The 18,948-nt window shown below is 41.9% G+C and overlaps 2 long non-coding RNA genes across 2 annotated transcripts in view; both read right to left on the bottom strand.

Annotated features, from left to right (window-relative positions):
* Positions 1-3,628: 3,628 nt before the first annotated feature.
* On the bottom strand, positions 3,629-10,117 carry LOC138360802 (uncharacterized). Its single transcript, XR_011226665.1, has 4 exons — positions 9,946-10,117; positions 8,512-8,695; positions 4,073-4,167; positions 3,629-3,823 (listed from the first exon to the last, which is right to left on the bottom strand). It is a non-coding gene; the product is annotated as an uncharacterized lncRNA (long non-coding RNA).
* Positions 10,118-12,861: 2,744 nt separating this feature from the next.
* LOC138360803 (uncharacterized) overlaps positions 12,862-18,948 on the bottom strand; it is an 11,418-nt gene continuing 5,331 nt past the window's right edge. Inside the window, exons 3-4 of the long non-coding RNA XR_011226666.1 lie at positions 13,602-13,705; positions 12,862-13,444 (exon numbers count right to left, since the gene is read on the bottom strand). This is a non-coding gene — a long non-coding RNA (uncharacterized lncRNA). The remainder of the gene's footprint in view (positions 13,445-13,601; positions 13,706-18,948) is intronic.

The raw sequence follows: 18,948 nt of genomic DNA, 5'->3' as shown, positions 1-18,948 counted from the left end.
TCGTAAAAAAATGTATATCTGCACTCGCAGCAGCCCTCTTCCAAGTTTGAACTAACAAACAAACCTAACCCCTAATCTCGAAAAATGACAGAGTTGTGTCTCTAAACGAAAGGAGAAGCAAGACACCAGCAAAAAAGTATTTACAACATACTACCTCTCTGTTGTAGGAAACATCTTTGAAAAAATCCTCACTAAGAGACAAAAGCAGCTTGATGAAAACTACTTGCTAAGCAGTAAGCAATTTGGTTTGGGGGAAAAGAAACATATTAGATCTGCATGGAGGTCTCATGTGCAGAAAGACATATCTGCTTTGAAGAAAGTTCAACACCGAGAGACAAAAATCCTCCCGGTTCTAAGTCAATTTGCATATCAGGAGCAGTTGAGGACCACAGGACTAGCAACACTGCAAACCAGACTGACAGGACTGATCTCATTAAAACTCTTAAAATACTGAGCAATTTGGTGAACTTTGATGCAAACCACTTTTATAAAAGGCCAGATGTAACACAAACAAGGAGCAACGGTTTCAAACTCAACAAGCCACAATGTAGGGCAGAAAATAGGAGATATGTTTTCACCAACAAGGTTATAAACACTAGACCTACCTACCTTTCAAAGCCGTAAATGCCAAAACACTGCTGTAATTCAAAATCCAGCAGGATAAAATCATCAGGAGAAATGGGGACCTATGACAAGCCGCTAGCATCCTGTCCTCGTCGAGGCCAGTAGTGAGATGATGGCCGTCCAGTAAATTTGACCGGAAAATGGGAAAACTGTCTAGAGACTCTTACAGTCTAAACTGTGGAGAGAGTAAATGTCACAGCCTTGGATATTTCTGTAGCATTTAAAATTAAAATTTGCCCGGAGGGGCGAGTTTAATGGGGCAGCGCAACTTATCCTGTGAGTGGACACACCGCAATTGCAGCATGTGCAACACTCTCCAATAGGAAGAAAACCCGTGGGGTTGTTCATCCTGTCACTTGTACCCAGACACAGCTGGGACTTGCTTAACTGTCTCAAGTGAACAGCTTCTCAAATATAGTCTTAATGGCTTGGCGCTTTTCCCTGATAATTCCTTCCTTCCTTCTCAAACAAGAAGATTAACATTTGTCATCTCTTAAATTTTTACGCCTTCAGCCCCTTCAGAAGCCAGCACATCAGTTCGTTCATTTCCAGAGATTTCAACATGGGAGAGGATCCACGGAAACTTGACGACTCTTCCATGATTGGTTAGTACTCACACAGCTCTCTTGATTTCACCGTCAATCGCAAGATTTTCTGCCCGATTTTTACTTAGGCTTTGTAGTGCTGCGTTTGAATCAGTGCAGATCACTGCACCGGTAGTGTTTCGTGCAAGGAATCTTAACGCCATAACAATGACAGTTAGCTCTGCTTGTGTTGAAGAGGCATAGATCTCAATAGGTGCTTTTTCTTTATTTCCGCATTGAAAGGTATTATTCCTAATTACAGTGTATGTTGCACCAGCCCTGCCATTGACAGAATTGGAAGACACATCATGTAAATTTGATCTAATTCATCTCCGGCTTCTATAAAAATTTCCTCTAGATACTTGTGCCTCATTTCTTGTGGTATCATGTTGGACGTTTTCGTTTTCATGTCATTGATGATAATCCTGAATGGGTCATCCTCTCATGAAGGTAACCTCTCTACAGGCTTGCTTGTAGTTCACGTTCTAGTTCAATGTAGTTGTAGAGCAAGCCCGTTCTCGGGCTTGCTCAAGCAGGTGAAGTTCGAGGTAGCAGACTGAACTGTGATGGCATTTTTTCTCCTGTCTCCTCTTGAAAGTAACACAGAACTTATTTTTTTCTTGGCAATATCATTGTAATGGGGATCTCTGGCTATCTTAATTGCAAGCTTTGCATTCAGTTCCTTAACTTGGGAAGGACAACTCCTATCGTAGATTAAATGTTTTGGCAGTCCTTGGGACTCGAAGAATGATTGTCATGGCTTCATTTTATATGCTTTCAAGTTTTTTCATATCGCTTTGAGAGCATTTCATTTACTTTGACATAAAAGAATGGTGTGTGTAAGCTTAAGAGGCTCAGAGGTGAATAAAATCTTCTACACATCACTAAAAATTTCTTTAGTAACTAAAATGTTCAAGTTGTCAGCAAGAATGAGTCCTCCCGCCGGCATACCACAGAGACCAGTGGCACCCAACTTGCCTGGGTCAGTACGAGTGACTGGTAGCTGAGTGACATTACCCAAAGAAAAACACGCCACAGTTCAGAGCTGTCACATGCAGAATACGCGTCTTCAACTCGTCCGGTGGTCTGCTAGGAACTAAACATAACTGATATCTGCTGGGTAGACATCCACAAACGTTCTAAATTATGGGACCTACAAGTACTTCTGTACAGTGGATACTAGCTTAATATACTTTATCCACTGTTTGCATACAGGTACAGCAGTTGGCATCTCTTCTGTGCTGTGCATACCCAGAACAGAAGAAATGTGGCGGGTCTTTGTACATTCGACAAAGTTCACAGAAGGTTAACAACCCCCATTTACCTTCTGTACAAGTTCCTCTCTCCATAACTAAAATGCCAAACCGGAGGTGTGTTATGTGACACCCAAATAAATATTCCCATTGAATGGACAGAGACATATTAACCCTCATGTCACCTCGAAATACGCAAAATTATGCAACACATTTTGGCTGCTGATCGTTCTTTAGGGAGTCGCACAGGCCCTGCCAGTCTCCTTGATCCCAAAGCCATGTGGGTGATGCTTCAGTCTTAAAGCTGGTATTATGATGATCCAAAGACCCAGCTTAGCCCTGAGAACGACGTGTGTGTGATAAGGTGTTCTGCCAGACCAGTCAACACAAGGTCAACTGAGGGGGTCCTGATAAAGTGAAAAGGAAACTTTTACACGCTTCGTTAGAACGAAGGCAGCCAGGGAATCGTCAAATGCTCGTGCCACTTTTTATTGGTTCATATCTCCCACAAGGATGAAGTGTTGACATTGGTTTTGATACAGCAGTGCATCTAGAACATCAGTCAGACATAGTACTGGTTCACTTCCTTTCCATTAAGAAGGATAGCCTAAGAGAATCAACTCGAGGGTCATTACAGTAATAGAAAGATCAATTCGTTTAAGACCTTTCTATTATTATTTGTTTAATACTTTTCATCTTTCATTACTTAGGATTATATAAAATTTACTAACAATGATATGATTACATATATTTGGAAAAAGTACATATATATTTCGTACTTACTACATGATATGTAAAAGTTTGAGAGCCTCAAAGCTTCGTAACACCATCGTGTATAATATTTCTGCTAAATATTTGCATTGCAGAAGAATAACAACTGAAATTAAAAGAAGTGGCCAAAAATACTGAATTAGATGTTAGGTCTGGAAGTGGTGGTTGGTCCTCAGCTTATAGGGGGGGGGGAGTAGGTAGTGGTAGTGAACCAGGTCCCCAGCTGGTGGGGGGTAGTGAACCAGGTCCCCAGCTGGTGGGGGGTAGTGAACCAGGTCCCCAGCTGGTGGGGGGGTAGTGAACCAGGTCCCCAGCTGGTGGGGGGGGGTAGTGAACCAGGTCCCCAGCTGGTGGGGGGTAATGAACCAGGTCCCCAGCTGGTGGGGGGGTAGTGAACCAGGTCCCCAGCTGGTGGGGGGGGGGGGGTAGTGAACCAGGTCCCCAGCTGGTGGGGGGTAGTGGACCAGGTCCCCAAGCTTGTGGGGTTAGTAGACGAGTATCTCGGCATATCAAAATCTAACCGCGAGACCGGCGTCTACCAAACCGTAATTTGGGTCTTCGTATACTTCCTGGTCTTCCAAATAGCGCTCCCTGTTAAAGAGGTCAAATATGTATACTTTTAATATATAAAATATAACTCTTAATTACATTCACTTCTCGATCAATATTTATATATAAAAATATTTCTTTATGATCAGGTTGGTATTATTAATAAATGAAACATTAATAAAAATTTATAAATTATTTATTATAATTACTTTTATTATTTAATTACAAAATTTATGGTAGAATTAAAATTAAACACAGATGTTTTAGAGAGAGAGAGAGAGACTGACTTACCGTATGAGACCGCGTGGCGTCCCGACCCCCGACGGCAGCTACGATACGAGTCTCTCGGGTCACCCTTCCTGCAAGAAGTTCCCGGCTGCCATCTTCTGCAAGCAATGACATTACAGCCGTCCTTAATGACAGTCAAACCACTCGTTATTGGAGAAGTTTACCGGTGATTAGAGCCGGCGAGGTTCATGCTTATACTGCATGTCAATGTACAGGTAACTCGTGCCAACAAATAAATTGATCTTATCCTGCCCCAAAAAAATCTGCCTCTTGTCCAAACTGATGTTGTTCTAGAGTCATAGACAATTGAGCCAAAAAACATTAGTTATATTAGCACAGGGGATTTTAAAGTGGGGTACGGGTACCCTGGAGCTCTGGCTGGTGTTGCTGGTCCAAGCCTGCTCTAGTGTGAATATGTTCCAAGGTTGCTCTAGTGTCTATATGTTCCAAGGATGCTCTAGTGTGTAAATATTATATATGTTGTACCTAGTAGCCAGAACGCAGTACCTGACCTACTATGCAAGGCCCGATTTCCGTAATAAGCCAAGTTTTCCTGAATTAATATATTTTTTCTAATTTTTTTCTTATGAAATGATAAAACTACCCATTTCATTATGTATGAGGTCAATTTTTTTTTATTGGAGATAAAAATTAACGTAGATATATGACCGAACCTAACCAACCCTACCTAACCTAACCTAACCTAACCTATCTTTATAGGTTAGGTTAGGTTAGGTAGCCGAAAAAGTTAGGTTAGGTTAGGTTAGGTAGGTTAGGTAGTCGAAAAACAATTTATTCATGAAAACTTGGGCCTTGCATAGTAAGCTGAGAAGTGCGTTCTGGCTACTAGGTACGACATATATATATATATATATATATATATATATATATATATATATATATATATATATATATATATATATATATATATATATATATATGCGAACAAGCCTGAATGGTCCCCAGGACAATATGCAACTGAAAACTCACACCCCAGAAGTGACTCGAACCCATACTCCCAGAAGCAACGCAACTGGTATGTACAAGACGCCTTAATCCACTTGACCATCACGACCGGACATAATGAGGTGATAGCCGAGGCTATTTGAACCACCCCACCGCCGGCACTCGGATAGTTATCTTGGGCATAGCATTTTACCAAATCACCTCATTCTTTGGGGCACACGTGAGGAACACAAATGCGAACAAGCCTGAATGGTCCCCAGGACAATATGCAACTGAAAACTCACACCCCAGAAGTGACTCGAACCCATACTCCCAGAAGCAACGCAACTGGTATGTACAAGACGCCTTAATCCACTTGACCATCACGACCGGACATAATGAGGTGATAGCCGAGGCTATTTGAACCACCCCACCGCCGGCACTCGGATAGTTATCTTGGGCATAGCATTTTACCAAATCACCTCATTCTTTGGGGCACACGTGAGGAACACAAATGCGAACAAGCCTGAATGGTCCCCAGGACAATATGCAACTGAAAACTCACACCCCAGAAGTGACTCGAACCCATACTCCCAGAAGCAACGCAACTGGTATGTACAAGACGCCTTAATCCACTTGACCATCACGACCGGACATAATGAGGTGATAGCCGAGGCTATTTGAACCACCCCACCGCCGGCACTCGGATAGTTATCTTGGGCATAGCATTTTACCAAATCACCTCATTCTTTGGGGCACACGTGAGGAACACAAATGCGAACAAGCCTGAATGGTCCCCAGGACAATATGCAACTGAAAACTCACACCCCAGAAGTGACTCGAACCCATACTCCCAGAAGCAACGCAACTGGTATGTACAAGACGCGATGGTCTTGTACATACAAGTGGTCGTGATGGTGAAGTGGATTAAGGCGTCTTGTACATACCAGTTGCGTTGCTTCTGGGAGTATGGGTTCGAGTCACTTCTGGGGTGTGAGTTTTCAGTTGCATATTGTCCTGGGGACCATTCAGGCTTGTTCGCATTTGTGTTCCTCACGTGTGCCCCAAAGAATGAGGTGATTTGGTAAAATGCTATGCCCAAGATAACTATCCGAGTGCCGGCGGTGGGGTGGTTCAAATAGCCTCGGCTATCACCTCATTATGTCCGGTCGTGATGGTCAAGTGGATTAAGGCGTCTTGTACATACCAGTTGCGTTGCTTCTGGGAGTATGGGTTCGAGTCACTTCTGGGGTGTGAGTTTTCAGTTGCATATTGTCCTGGGGACCATTCAGGCTTGTTCGCATTTGTGTTCCTCACGTGTGCCCCAAAGAATGAGGTGATTTGGTAAAATGCTATGCCCAAGATAACTATCCGAGTGCCGGCGGTGGGGTGGTTCAAATAGCCTCGGCTATCACCTCATTATGTCCGGTCGTGATGGTCAAGTGGATTAAGGCGTCTTGTACATACCAGTTGCGTTGCTTCTGGGAGTATGGGTTCGAGTCACTTCTAGGGTGTGAGTTTTCAGTTATATATATATATATATATATATATATATATATATATATATATATATATATATATATATATATATATATATATATATATGTCGTACCTAGTAGCCAGAACGCACTTCTCAGCCTACTATGCAAGGCCCGATTTGCCTAATAAGCCAAGTTTTCCTGAATTAACATATTTTCTCTAATTTTTTTCTTATGAAATGATAAAGCTACCCATTTCATTATGTATGAGGTCAATTGTTTTTTATTGGAGTTAAAATTAACGTAGATATATGACCGAACCTAACCAACCCTACCTAACCTAACCTAACCTATCTTTACAGGTTAGGTTAGGTTAGGTAGCCGAAAAAGTTAGGTTAGGTTAGGTTAGGTAGGTTAGGTAGTCGAAAAACAATTAATTCATGAAAACTAGGCTTATTAGGCAAATTGGGCCTTGCATAGTAGGCTGAGAAGTGCGTTCTGGCTACTAGGTACGACATATATATATATATATATATATATATATATATATATATATATATATATATATATATATATTTATATATATATATATATATATATATATATATATATATATATATATATATATATATATATATATATATATATATATATTATTAAATATGACCGAAAAAGTAAGATTAATAATTCTAACACGAATTTTCTCAATCTTTCGTACATTACGCTTCACTGTTGGAGCGTATATATATATAATATATATATATATATATATATATATATATATATATATATATATATATATATATATATATATATATATATATATATATATATATATATATATATATATTAATAGGGTATTAATTTCATCAACACAAGACAGAACACGAAACAATGGATATTGAATAGAAGTGTTTGTAGAAAGCCTATTGGTCCATATTTCTTGATGCTTCTATATTGGAGCGGAGTCTTGAGGTGGGTAGAATATAGTTGTGCAATAATTGGCTGTTGATTGCTGGTGTTGACTTCTTGATGTGTAGTGCCTCGCAAACGTCAAGCCGCCTGCTATCGCTGTATCTATCGATGATTTCTGTGTTGTTTACTAGGATTTCTCTGGCGATGGTTTGGTTGTGGGAAGAGATTATATGTTCCTTAATGGAGCCCTGTTGCTTATGCATCGTTAAACGCCTAGAAAGAGATGTTGTTGTCTTGCCTATATACTGGGTTTTTTGGAGCTTACAGTCCCCAAGTGGGCATTTGAAGGCATAGACGACGTTAGTCTCTTTTAAAGCGTTCTGTTTTGTGTCTGGAGAGTTTCTCATGAGTAGGCTGGCCGTTTTTCTGATTTTATAGTAAATCGTCATGTAGACGCGACACGAGCGCGTTTCGTAAAACTTATTACATTTTCAAAGACTTTACTTCACAAATACACAACTGACGATTTACTATAAAACCAGAAAAACGGCCAGCCTACTCATGAGAAACTCTCCAGACACAAAACAGATTAGGTTATATATATATATATACATATATATATATATATATATATATATATATATATATATATATATATATATATATATATATATATATATATATATATATATATATATATATATATATATATATATATTGGGGTTAGAGTTGTAATTTGACATTGTGTAAGCACTGCTATCGCATTGTTTGGTTAAGTACCCAATAATCCACTGCACAATATGTAGTAGAACCCTGTCTATGTAGAAAATATGAGATTGTACATATGCTGGTTAGCACTGTTAAAGATCTAGTCACCTCCTATCGTTGAGTGCTCAATAATGCTGTCTATAGAAGACAGAAGCAAATTTATATATTCTAGTTAGCATTGTATAAATAAAGGCCCACGTCTAAGACGGAAAACAAAACACGCGCAACCTTTTAACATATAAACACGAGGAAACACACCAGGGGAAAGTGTACCCCCGTTAGAGAACTGTATAATAATTAGCAGGACAAAACTACTTGATCAGTGTGACTACAGACCAGGGTTGGGTAGTGAGCTGACGAGGACGCTGCACCACAGAGCCAACACCACCACCACACACCACACCACACATGTCACTCTCATCGCTCCGGCTCGTCTCCCACACCTCGGACCGGCTGTGCTGGCAAGGGGTCAAAGCCGGACACTTCCTGCTCGTCAGACCTCGGTGAATGTTCTTCCCTCCTGCAGTAGAGGACAGCAAAATGAATCTCATATTATATTTTACTAAAACTAGATTATGTTTAGAATAATAGCAACAGAAGGAATAATATTAATAATAATACTAATAATAATAAATTATTATTATTAGATAGATAATACAAATTAACACGTATGTACACTGAATGTCTTACCGAATTTCTCGGTGAATATACGTTGGGAGTTTACTGTAGTCCTGGACTATACTCAGGACTAAAGTGTACTTGTTGGTTGTCAATATAATCTACTGTGGCGGCCTTAATACCCCTCCCGCCATTGATAGGCCTAAAACCCAAAATTAATCAATTGGTAAGTACTTAGAAATATTTCTTGTATAGAGACAAAAACAACTTTCAATAGAATATTTACTAACAAACATATTTTTTAAGAGGTTATAGAAGACCATAAGACCTAGCTGCTACTGCAGGTGAAATTAAACTGAACACATGTCTTAAACGTAGAGAGGACGCAGCTGTCATTTCTTTGGACACAGTTCGAGCATTACTTAGGCTTTGACTCAAAGGTTTGATTTATAAGCTTAAGGTACTTGGTGTTGATGGAAATTTTATGTGATTCCTTAAAAGCTGCTTAAGGAAGCAAACTTTACATGTTTTCACTAAAAGTCATTCCTCCTGTGAGCTCACCGTAGATGTAAGTGTCCAACAGGAGAGTGTAACCTGACCATTGCTGTGCAACATTTACATCGCTAACATTACAAATGATTGCACACGAGTTTACAGGCGCTAGGCAGAGGACGTAGATCACATTAATGAAAACCTCCAAATTATTTTATCCAGAGGGACGAGAGCAAATTGTTGAGGACCGAGAAAAAATCGCGAGTTATTGCAGTATCCTTATGTCATTTATGACCACTAAGATAACAAGCAAGATTATCCTTAACCTCATGAAAATCCAGCTATATAGTACTATAGTGTACTAGTACTATAGAATGCTAGTCTCTGCCTGAGTCCTGCTCATCTGTACAGCGGTGTTTTCTTCAGTTTAAGGCCTACATCAGTTCGCATTTGAGCTTATGGCTTACAACAGACCGCACCCTACATCAAGTGTCCATCAGTTTAAAGTCAAAGGGATACCTACAGCTATCCATGTTATCCAGAGGATTACAACAGTCCTTTCTTCAGGTTAGGGCCTGTAACAGAGTGTGCCCATTTTGCAGCCTTCAGTCGTTTAGGTCAACGAGTGCGGATTCTGCAACAGGTTACGTCAGTGCTTACTTGTGTTTGCGGCCAGCAGTAGAGTATACCTCAGTTATGAGGTATAACAGTGCTTTCTTCGGTTGAAGCGGACCTCTTTTTTCCCTGAGTTCTTGAGAGAGACTGAAGAGGTAAGGGGATGGAGGCTTATTTACGCAGCCACAACTCGTCGTGATAGTCCTGGAATGCCCGTCGCTTCCGCAGGCGGCGCTGTACGATGTGTTTAATCTTGGGAAATACCCTGTTGACTTCTCTGTCGATGTACGATGCTCCGCGATGATGAGATTTCCTGATACGTTTGTTACGAAGCATCGAATATCACTGCCAGGGTTACAAACAACGTAGTCCCCGCTGGCAACGAAAACAGCTCTGTTTAAAACTGGCTCTGAATGGTTGGCTAACTACATCATAATAGACTTTTGTGGTGGAAAAATAACTCCGAACCGAACGTTTGGGCCACACGCTTTCTTGGAAATCAGCGACTGGACTGGTGAGCGGTTTGTCAAGGTTCGAGAGTGGTTAGGGAAGTTTTGACTGGACGTCAATCCTTAACTGTTCAACTCTGTTCACCGATCAGTAATTGGGTACAGTTGTTAACCGGTTGGCGGGTCGTGTTCCAGGGAAACTAGTGGGTAAGGTTTACCATGAGATATGGTAACTGTCATTATGGTAATAAGATAGGTTGCCATATCATACAGCGTGAGCTTAGATTTATCTCTAACTGGCTCAATTTTACTACATTCCTAGATATAGTGTTCGAGTGTGTGTCCCTGTATTTGTCTACACACTTTACACTTAACTTCATCTAGATCCCTATACAAGCCGAACTGCCAGAGATACTTGTAGCCAAGTCTTATTCGGGCTGTGACAACGTCTGTTAGTCTGCTGACTTGTTTTTATTTATAAAAGCAAGTACAAAAGGGTCAAAGAACAAAATAGCCACACACAAAATGTAACATACCATAAAAGTAAACAGGACACACAAAACAGAGAAACAATACATGAACACAAACATGATGCACATAACAAGGAAACAAAGAAAGTAATACACACAAAAACAATTGCACCAAAGGTAAACAACCGGCAGTATAGAATATAGAGATAAATGCATTGACACGTAAAATAACACAAAAAAAAACAGCCACACACACAAACACTATAGAAAACACATGTATACAACATAACACAAAGTGAGACAGGAAAGAACTAACAATGCACAACGGACAAGTTACAAGTTACAACATACAATTAACAAGTGACAGAGCATTGACAAAAAACGCAAACCCAGCCAAAAAGGGCCACACATAAACACAAACCCCCAACACACAGGAACCGGGGACAAACGCCACACCCATACACACACACACACACACACACACACACACACACACACACACACACACACACACACACACACACACCACAACCACACACACACACACACACACACACACACACACACACACACACACACACACACGCAACCACCCACCCCACAACCACACACACACACAGACACAGACAAACACCGCAACACATAGGACCCAGGAGTACCCGGAACAAAGTCATCAAGAAAAATACCCAACGCGTTTCTCAGGGTACATCTCCGGCGGATACTTCTTATCTTTCGCCTCCCAAATTGCTCACCCCTGCTTAGTAGGTAAGTCATCCCCATCATGCTCCGAGCGCAACATAAACGACGGAATTAGACGATCAGAGCCGAGGCAGCTGCCCCCGAGCAGAGGACAAAGAAGACGACGGGCGAGACTGAAGATGCGGTATCACCGCTGCCGACGAAGCAGGAGACACTGACGAAGAGGGCGGAGACTGAAGAGGTGGCAAGACCTCCGCCGACGCAGCAGGAGGCACAGAAGAAGAGGTGGCAAGACCTCCGCCGACGCAGCAGGAGGCACAGAAGAAGAGGTGGCAAGACCTCCGCCGACGCAGCAGGAGGCACAGAAGAAGAGGTGGCAAGACCTCCGCCGACGCAGCAGGAGGCACAGAAGAAGAGGCGGCAAGACCTCCGCCGACGCAGCAGGAGGCACAGAAGAAGAGGTGGCAAGACCTCCGCCGACGCAGCAGGAGGCACAGAAGAAGAGGCGGCAAGACCTCCGCCGACTCAGCAGGAGGCACAGAAGAAGAGAGCGGAGACTGGAGAGGCGGCAAGACCACCGCCGACGGGACAGGGGGCGTGGGCACGAACCCCACCGGGCGAGCCGCCTTCTTCAGGACCACCACGAGTCCACCAAGCTGACCAACACCCCCAGCAGGGGGAACCACCCCCCATGAAAAACCGATACCAACAGACGCGGGTGAGGCACCCGAAGCATGACCGAAGGGCACCACACCGGCCTCCCACCTCGACAACAGACGCCATACCAGGGTCCATACCACCCTCCGCAACCACATCAGCACCCAGTACACCAACCTTGCACTTCACAGAGCTTACAGAAGTATCAACATCATACTCCTCAACCGCACAATCCCAATTGATTTTGCAATGTGATTTTTGCAGTCGATTAAGGCAGCGTCTGGGATGCTCTTGGATGCAGGTTCGAATCCTCGTCACGGCCCATGTGGATTGGTTCATTTGATGCATCACGCTATTGTGATTTCTGTGTGTAAAGAAAAGGAAACGTTTACACGTTTCGTTAGAAAGCAGGCAGCCAGGCAATCGTCAAATGCTCGAGCCACTTTTTGTTGGTTCATATCTCCCACAAGGATGAAGTGTTGATATTGGTTTTGATACAGCAGTGCATCCAAAATGTGTATCCATTACGGGGGATTGCTTGAGAGAATCAACTCGAGGGGTCATTAACCGTAGTAGAAAGATTGATTCGTTCAAAACCTTCCTTTTATTATTATTATTATTATTATTATTATTATTTATGTAATACTTTTCACCTTTCATTTCATAGGATTAAACAAAATTTACTAACAATGATAAGATTAAATATATTTGGAAAAAGTACATACATATTTCGTACCGTCTAAATGATATGTAAAAGCTTTAAAGCCTCAAATCTTCATAACACCTTCATATATAACATTTTTGCTAAATATTTGCATTGCAGAAGAATAAAAACTGAAATTAAAAGAAATAGCCAAAAATATTGAATTAGATGACATGTCTGTGGGTCCTCAGCTGATAAGGGGGGGGGGGGGTGGCCAAGTAGGTAGTGCACCAGATCCCCAGCTGGTGCGGGTAGTGGACCAGGTCCTCAGCTGGTGCGGGTAGTGGACCAGGTCCCCAGCTGGTGCGGGTAGTGGACCAGGTCCCCAGCTGGTGCGGGTAGTGGACCAGGTCCCCAGCTGGTGCGGGTAGTGGACCAGGTCCTTAGCTGGTGCGGGTAGTGGACCAGGTCCCCAGCTGGTGCGGGTAGTGGACCAGGTCCCCAGCTGGTGCGGGTAGTGGTAGTGGGCGAGAATCCCGGCATGTCAAAATCTAACGGTGGTACTTGCGTGTACCAAACCATATTCTGGGTCTTCGCGTATTTCCTGGAGTTCTGAATAGCACTCCCTGTTGAAGAGGCCAAATATATATACTTTTAGTTCACAACATCTCGCACTCAATTCCTGATGTAAGTAATATGTAAGATCATGTGTATATTATTGATGTCACTACATAAACGTTAAACGTTAATGGAATTTTAAGTCCTTAACAGAGACTGCCTTACCGTATGAGATTGCTTGGCGTTCCAGCCCCCGATGGCATATGCCGGGACGAAACGGTTTTCCTCTCTGGTCACCCTTCTTGCAGGGAGTTCCCGGCCGTCACCTTCTGTAACCAACGACATGGCCACGTTACAGTCGTCCTTAATGACAGTCAAACCACTCGTTATTAGGCAAGTTTCCCGGTGATTAGAGCCGGCAAGGTTCATAATTATACTGCATGTCAATGTACAGGTAACTCGTGCCAAAATATAGATTGATTTTATCTTGCCAAAAAATCTCCATCTTGTTCAAACTGATGTTCTAAAGTCACCGTTAATTGAACCTAAAAACATTAATTATATTAGCACGGGGGATCTTAAAGTAGGGTACGGGTACCCTGGAGCTCTTGCTGGTGTGTATATTCCAAAATTGCTCTAGTGTGAATATATTCCAAAGTTGCTCGGGTCACCTGAGTCTAGTGTGTATATGTTCCAAGATACGAACATTATATATATATATATATATATATATATATATATATATATATATATATATATATATATATATATATATATATATATATATATATATATATATATATATATATATATATATATATATATGCGAACAAGCCTGAATGGTCCCCAGGACTATATGCGAATGAAAACTCACACCCCAGAAGTGACTCGAACCCATACTCCCAGGAGCAACGCAACTGGTAACTACAGGGCGCCTTAATCCACTTGACCATCACGGCCGTCAAAAGGAAGTGATAGCCAAGGCTATTTGAGCCACTTCCCCGACGGCAACTCGGATGGTAATCTTGGGCATAGCATTTCACCAAATCACCTCATTCTTTGGGGCACACGTGAGGAACACAAATGCGAACAAGCCTGAATGGTCCCCAGGACTATATGCGAATGAATTGTTCACATTTGTGTTCCTCACGTGTGCCCCAAAGAATGAGGTGATTTGGTGAAATGCTATGCCCAAGATTACCATCCGAGTTGCCGTCGGGGAAGTGGCTCAAATAGCCTTGGCTATCACTTCCTTTTGACGGCCGTGATGGTCAAGTGGATTAAGGCGCCCTGTAGTTACCAGTTGCGTTGCTCCTGGGAGTATGGGTTCGAGTCACTTCTGGGGTGTGAGTTTTCATTCGCATATAGTCCTGGGGACCATTCAGGCTTGTTCGTATTTGTGTTCCTCACGTGTGCCCCAAAGAATGAGGTGATTTGGTGAAATGCTATGCCCAAGATTACCATCCGAGTTGCCGTCGGGGAAGTGGCTCAAATAGCCTTTTCATATATATATATATATATATATATATATATATATATATATATATATATATATATATATATATATATATATATATATATTTGTTAGAGTTACAATTTGCTACTGTGCACTGCCATCACATTGTTTGTTTAGGTACCCAATAACCCACTGCACAATATGTAGTAGAACCCTGTCTATGTAGAACAGATGAGATTTACATATGCTGGTTAGCACTGTTAAAGATCTTTAGTCACCTCCTATCGTTGAGTGCTCAATAATCATGTCAATAAAGAGCAGAAGAAAATGTATATATTCTAGTTAGCATTGTATAAATAAAGGGTCACGTGTAAGATGAAAAACAAAACATGCGCAAAATTTTAACATATAAACACGAGGAAACACACTAGGGGAAAACTGTTAGAGAACTGTATAATAATTAACAAGACAAAACTACTTGATCAGTGTGACTACAGACCAGGGTTGGGTAGTGAACTGCCGAGGACGCTGCACCACAGAGCCAACACCACCACCACACACCACACCACACATGACACCCTCATCCCTCCGGCTCGTCTCCCACACCTCGGACCGGCTGTGCTGGTAAGGGGTCAAGGCCGGATACTTCCTGTTCGTCAACCCTCGGTAAATGTTCTTCCCTCCTGCAGTAGAGGACAGCAAATTGAAACATAATATTATGTTTTACTAAAAATATATTATGTTTAGAATAATAGCAACAGATGGAATAAAAATAATAATAATAATAATTATTATTATGATTGCATTAGATAGATAATACAAATTAACAGAATATACACTGAATGTCTTACCAAACTTCTCGATGTATGTAGTCCTAGTCCTGTAGCAGGCAAACTGTAGTCCTTGACTATATTACTATGACTTAGAAATATTTCTTGTATAGAGACAAAAAAACTTTCAATAAAATATTTACTAACAAACATATTTTGTTAGAGGTAATATAAGACCGTAAAACCTGGCTGTTACTGCAGGTGAAATTAAACTGAACACATGTCTTGAACGTAGAGAGGACGCGGCTGTCATTTCCTTGGACACAGTTCGAGCATTTCTTAGGCTTTGATACAAAGGCTTGATTTACAGGGATAAGCGACTTGGTGTTGATGGAAATGTTCTGTGAATCCTTGAAAACTGCTTAAGGAAGCGAACTTTACATATTTTCACTAACAGTCATTCCTTATGTGAACTCACCTTAGATTTAAGCGTCCAAAAGGAGAGGGCAAACACTCAGGTCTGATAGGAAAGAAATTTCTGACTCCCAGCGACCTGAAAGTACTAGTATAAAAAGCTATGATTTGTTCAGATCTGAAACCTATATCTATGGGCAGCACAAAACGTCCACCAGGCTGTGCGACAGTGGCTGCAAGGATCAGGTTGGGTTACCGTTACCTGTGGCAGGTGGCTGCAGGTAACGGATCTCCCAGTCCTGAGCACTCCAGTTGCAAACTCTGTGAGCAGGAACTGCGGCACGATCTCCCACACTACATCACCGAATGCCCAGTTATTAGACCTTTCAGACCAGTTGGCATAAGGTACCTGGAGCTTTGCAATTACTTTATTCACTCTCGTATTCTTGAAGATACGCTCATAGTGTATCCAAAATTTGTCAGTGCAGGCTACTAAACATATGGCCCTGTATGACTAACCATCCTGCGAGATGGGGACTTTTATTACCACTGCTACCTTACTCACGCATGTGTTGATGATATCCTCAAAATGCATCCGGAGTCTGCCAGTGAAAACTGCCTCTCACATGCCTCTGTATGACTAACCATCCTGTGTGATGTGGGTTTTTTAGCATCATGTAGTTAACCTTTTTGACACACTGTACTCCACTTCATATAGTCTAGGGTAGCTGCACTAATGCAGATGTACCTCATGTATTAATAAAAAAAATAAAATGATCATTGTTGTGCAACGTTTGCATAGTCAACAGTTGCTGACGAGTTTATAGGCGCTTCCCTGGAAACACAAACCGTAACTGTCTCTATTTTCCGCTTGTTACAACTTGTAATAAAGTTGTTACATCTTGGCTTAACGTGTTTATGACTTATTAGAACGTTGTTACAACTTGCTATATTGGTTGTTATAACTGGTTAGCAGGTGTTAAAACTTGTTCGAACGTTGTACCAACGTCGTAGTTTCGGTGTGTGTTTGGCGGGTAGGCAGAGGACGTAGATCACATAAATGAAAATCTTCATATTATTTTATCCTGAGGACGAGAGCAAATTGTTGAGGACCGAGAAACAATCGCGAGTTATTGCAGAATCCTTGAGTCATTTATGACCACTAAGATAACAAGGAAGATTACCCTAAACTCATGAACATCCAGCTGTATAGTACTATAGTGTACTAGTACTACAGAGTGCTAGTCTGTGCCTGAGTTTTGCTCATCTGTAGGACTTGAGTTTAAGTAAGACTTTCTTCAGTTTAAGGCCTTCAACAGTTCGTATTTGAGCTTACGGCTTACAACAGACCGCGCCCTACATCAGGAGTCCACAAGTCTAAAGTCAACAAGATACCCTACAGCCATTTATGTTATCCAGAGGATTACAACAGTGCTTTCTTCAGGTTAAGGCCTGTAACAGAGTGTGCCCATTTTACAGCCGTTTAGGATACTGCGGATACTGCAACAGGTTACGTCAGTGCTTACCAATGACTACAGCTAACGGTAGAGTATACCTCAGTTATGAAGTACAACAATGCTTTCCTCGGTTGAAGCGGACCTCTTTTTTCCTTGGGATCTTGAGGGAGACTGATGAGGTACGGTGATGGAGGCATATTTACGCAGCCACAACTGGTCGTGATAGCCCTGGTAAGCCCTGGTATATGCTAACTGGAATGCCCGTCGCTTCCGCAGGCGGCGCTGTACGACATGTTGGATCTGGGGAAATACTCTGTTGGCTTTCATGTCGATGTACGATGCTCTGCGATGATGATATTTGTTGATATGTTTGTTGAGAAGCATGGAAAAATCATTGCCAGGATTACAAACAACGTAGTCCCTGCTGGAAAAAACGGCTCTGACTGGTTGGCTAACTATATCAAAATAGGATTTTGTGTTTTGGGAAACGGGGAAAAAAATGCTTTCTTGCAAATCAGCGACTGGACTGGTGAGCGATTTGTCAAGGTTCGAGACTGGTCAGGGAAGTTTTGGTTAGGCGTCAATCCTTAACTGTTCGCCTCTGTTCACGCAGCAGTAATTGGGTACCTGGTTGTTAACCGGTTGGCGGGTTGTGTTCCAGGAAACTAGTGGGGTAAGGCTTACCATGAGATATGGGAAGGGAAAACTCTGAGCCTGTTAACAGGAGTCAGCAATCGTGTGTTTCTGCACCCTCCTGTGTAAACAAAATAAACAAAAATCTATAAGGACACCCTTTTAAAAATACACAAAGTAATGAAAATACATAAAAAAATTAAACATAAAATAATATAGAAGAAAGTCTAAACGATGCCGTTCTCAAGCTGCTGGTAACATAGGTGCTGTTCAAAGTGCGGCTCAAGAAGTGGGCTTTTAGAACAAACGGTGTAGAGAAGCTCCTCCTTCGTGCCACAGACAGCTGCAGTTTTAGTAAATGCCGCGACAGTCATGGGAATGAGGTTTTCTGAATTCCTGTAGGCCCACCGGCCTGATCAGCAGACCCTAACCACGTAGGGAGCCAGACCAACCTATACCATAGGCACACTGGGCACTACAGTAGACTCTCGTATGCTTGAAAAGTTCCAAGCCACTCTTCTGTCAGCTTTAAACGAACAAATTCGTAATTTGGAGGGATTTTCCGTCAGTTACTTTGATGCTTCGTCACCTTCGTCTTCTTTCCTAATCTCTTGCAACATTATTTGTCCACTTAAGAAACGTGGATTACTCAGACAACTAATACAAGAGAAACGTTTCTTGATGATCCCACTTTAGCGCGTCTCAAGTGACGATGTTCTTCACTAGGCCAGCAGGCAAGAAATAAGAAGCAGGTGATATGTTATTTTTTATTTCAAGGCTGGGGTTTGAGGTCGGGTAGGGTTGACTTCAGGCAGGAACAAGCTATATTTTTCTCAAGTGTT

Source organism: Procambarus clarkii, unplaced genomic scaffold (assembly GCF_040958095.1).
Source record: "Procambarus clarkii isolate CNS0578487 unplaced genomic scaffold, FALCON_Pclarkii_2.0 HiC_scaffold_118, whole genome shotgun sequence".
Taxonomy (NCBI): domain Eukaryota; kingdom Metazoa; phylum Arthropoda; class Malacostraca; order Decapoda; family Cambaridae; genus Procambarus; species Procambarus clarkii.
This window is presented reverse-complemented; position numbering and strand designations above follow the sequence as displayed.